This window comes from Tupaia chinensis, unplaced genomic scaffold (assembly GCF_000334495.1).
Source record: "Tupaia chinensis unplaced genomic scaffold, TupChi_1.0 Scaffold000070_1, whole genome shotgun sequence".
NCBI lineage: Eukaryota > Metazoa > Chordata > Mammalia > Scandentia > Tupaiidae > Tupaia > Tupaia belangeri.
Window position 1 is genome coordinate 2,038,676 of NW_006159530.1, and position 3,549 is coordinate 2,042,224.

Here is a 3,549-nt window from a genome sequence, read left to right on the forward strand (position 1 = left end):
GGGCTCCTTACAGGAACACTAGTCATTCAGTAAACCTTGGCAGACCAACAATAATCAAGAGGAAGAATACTTTCTGAGTATGGTGGTGGAGAAGAGGTTGGAAAAATAAGCCAACCCTCAACCAACTGAGCTGGAGTTGAGAAAGTCTTACAGAAAAAACTGAGTTTGGGGAAGGAAAAGGGAGTTCAAGGTTAATCTAAAAAACTAACCTTAAACCCATATCTCTTAGAGGTGGGATAAAGAGGGCCATTTTCTTCTATGAGACAGAGAAAGAAAAAGAGAGTGAAGCACCCTCAACAGGGTCTTCTTCAGCCTGTCGGGGTCATGAACGCATGCACGCACACACTTGTGGTGCACCAGAAGACCTCAGGACACACACCTGGGACCTTCTCCTGTCATCCATATGGTTGGATGTGACATTATCCCTGGGCCACCGTGACTGACCAAGGTTGATCTTTATCACACTGGCTGGAGAGCTGAGTTTGTTGTGTTCTTTTTACCGGCCTAGGTGTGCTAACATATTGCAACAGGCCGCAGTGGCGACAGCTGGAAAATACGAGGAAGGTTGTGACTGGTAGCAAAGATCAGCTCTGGCCCCTTGCAAGGTCAATTACGAATTTAAATTTCAATCTAACAGGTTCTAAGTGATCTTGTAAAACCTGTCTGCAATATGTGTGGTGCAAACAGAAAATTTTCCATAAAAAAAGTGGGGAGGAGTGGGACACTCAAGGACTGTGTTGCCATTTAGACGGAATCTCCACTTCTTACTCCTCACTGCTCTGTAGACGGGATTTCTCAGTTCAGTTGGCACCTCTAAGCAGAAAAAGGAATAAGGAAGAGACTTACTTTTCTCTTCATATTTTGCCTGTATCACATCTTCTGGTTATTCCGAGACCTTTTGCTTTTCTTGTCTTGCAAATGACCTGCAGTTTCCCTGGTCTAGTTACTTACTGAAAGGACAGTGTGGACTTGCAACCTGGCTTCATCAATTACCTGTGGGCACGGATGGATGTGACAGTCAGCACGAGACTACGTTTCCTCATCTGAAATGTGGATCATAATTCATAGGATCACTGTGAGGACAAAGGAGCAAGAAAAGGGTTCAGTTGCTGTAATTGTGGTTATCAGTGATGAAGGCTCTATGAAGTGCTGCTTTTAAGCAACCTAGGCAAATAAGCACTTGACTACAGGACCCTATTTAAATAATACTATTTTACACTTCACGCAACTAAGGTTCAATTCTCCATTTGTACATAACTGTTATTATCTTGCAAGCTCCCTGGGCCCTAGTTTCTGTAACAGTGAATTGCAATTAGAGAGCATAGCAGGTTTCTAGCAATGTTAAAACTGTTCCTTGTAATTATTTCCTAATTTCATATTTTATCTAACCAATGGCTTTAAAAAAGAAATTTTGGAATACAGAAAGGAATACAAGTGCATTGCCTGCAATGTGGAAAATATAGAAAAGTAGAAAGAATGCACGAAAACTATCCTGTATCCACCATTAACCTTTCGGTATACATTTTACTATTCTTTTTTTCTATTCTTATATATAGATCATTTTTCTAAGCATTGACTCATTCTATACATTTATTTTATATCCTGCTTTTCCCATTTCTTTAACAATTGTTCTTTTTTTTTTTGGAGAGATTTTCACTGTAGGGCGTGTGCGCTCGCCAGACAGACAGAGAGAGACATAGAGACAGAAAGTGAGAAATCACCCCCCAGGGGGGATGGTCACGCCGCAATCCCTTCTCCTCCATTCTCCTCTCGGGATCTTGGGCACGCACGTACACGCGCCCGGCGTGAGTTTTAAGCCACCGGGTCCGGGACGCGAACCGCGGTCGACTATGTGGGAGTCCAGCGACATAGCCATTACTCTAACTGCTGGTTCCCAACAATTGTTCTTTATCATGACAATGAATGCAGATACTGCATCATGGGACTAGATCATCATATAATTATTCAACCCCCCCCTACTTTGACGACTTTGCAACCATTCTTTACCTTCGTGAATGAAAAGCAGACGGTATCTGGGATGATTTAGATAAAGTTTTCTTTACTTTCCCTTGTAGAAGTTATAACGTCCTTCCTCTAATGTTGAGCAAGTTTCTGTGCTGATCACATTCTCCCAGCCAGCTCTCTCTCTCTGCTCATACTTAGTTTTATTTTCTCCCCTCACTATTCTCATCTCCCTCTGCCTAAGTCTCTAACTCTGCTAAGGAGCTAGGTCTCTTCTGGGAAGCATAAGCACATGACAAACCCCTTCACACTATCCAACCTCCTGGGTGGGAGCGGACCTGGCTGAAGCTATGCCGAATCTTCTGTCATGTGCTCCCAGAGAGGCAGTTAAGACTGAGGCCAATCTCAAATCCATCTGTTACATTTGGAGTGCATTTTCTTTTTTAATGCAATATCAGGATGAGATGAAGAGGCCACAGGAGGCGGGGCTTCTCTTTGAGTTTTTAAGAAGGGCTCTTGTAAGTAAAACGTTTGGCCAAAGGCTAAGAACATTTTTATGTTCAAGGTCCTTTCCAGAAATTTATACTCCTACCAGAAGTGTATGAGGCTGTTCATTTCACAACCAGTGGTTTTTAAAACAAGCAGAAACTTGTACTAATTACGTTTCTGCACTTAACCCCATAAAGATACCCCCACCTCCTCCGAGTAGGACCCATATTTATCCCCCTCGGCACTTACTGTACTGTGGACATGTATCTCTGTTGTAGAACTGATTACGTGATTTCAAAATTGTGTGTGTGTGTGTGCACATGCGCACACATGCCTGGATTTTCTTTTTTCAAGTTTATTCATTTGTTTCTTCTAAAAAGGTGGGGACGAAGCACCCTCACAGGACTTTCATGCCACAATCCATCCCCAGCCTCAACCAGTCTGTACCATGACATACATGTGGCATCCTCACGGAGGTCACACCATGCGTGCCCAGGACCTCTGCCGTGTGAGTCCTGTTACTGCTGCAGCTCCTCCAGGCTCCTGGCTGCTGCTGTAGACCAAGTCTCTTAAGAGCAAGCTCATGTCTTTCTCTTCTCTGTGACCTCAGCACAAAATGTAAAGGCCAACCCATCAGTGATTCAATGTGCATTGTTGCCAGTTGCCAAAGCCAGTGTGATGAGGGGTCAGCTGTTGCTGACTTCAGGGTCTCTGGTTTATCTGCGGCTGTTTCATGATGTGGTTGTACTTTGCCTTTTAGGTCCAAACTAGTTTTCTCGCCCACCCTCCTGAGACGATGGCTTGGCTTTAGACCACTCTCACACCTACGGTGATGCTGTTTCCTTTGCTTAGAAAGTCCTTCCTTCCATTTTTAACCTGATAATTTCCTTCTCTTCTAACCCACATGATTCAATTCTGAGTTCATGCTAGTGTTGCCTACCTGCCCCAACATCTCCCAGAAAAAGCCAGGCTCTTTTTTTAAGGTCCAAGAGCTCCTCGTTCAGGTGGCTCTTAGAGTATTACCATATTACCTTGGATTTACCAGTTTAATTACCTTTCTTTTCCATATTGTATGTAAAAGTGTTATACAAATCATAA

General features: G+C 43.4%; 1 long non-coding RNA gene across 2 annotated transcripts; it reads right to left on the reverse strand.

Annotated features, from left to right (window-relative positions):
- Window positions 1-670: 670 nt before the first annotated feature.
- Window positions 671-2,987, reverse strand: LOC102474024 (uncharacterized). 2 transcript variants are annotated; one of them, XR_001369610.1, is made up of 3 exons: window positions 2,909-2,987; window positions 994-1,073; window positions 671-813 (listed from the first exon to the last, which is right to left on the reverse strand). It is a non-coding gene; the product is annotated as an uncharacterized LOC102474024 (long non-coding RNA). The 2 variants fall into 2 exon arrangements; XR_333606.1 differs by having other exon boundaries at window positions 952-1,073.
- Between the last annotated feature and the right edge of the window lie 562 nt (window positions 2,988-3,549).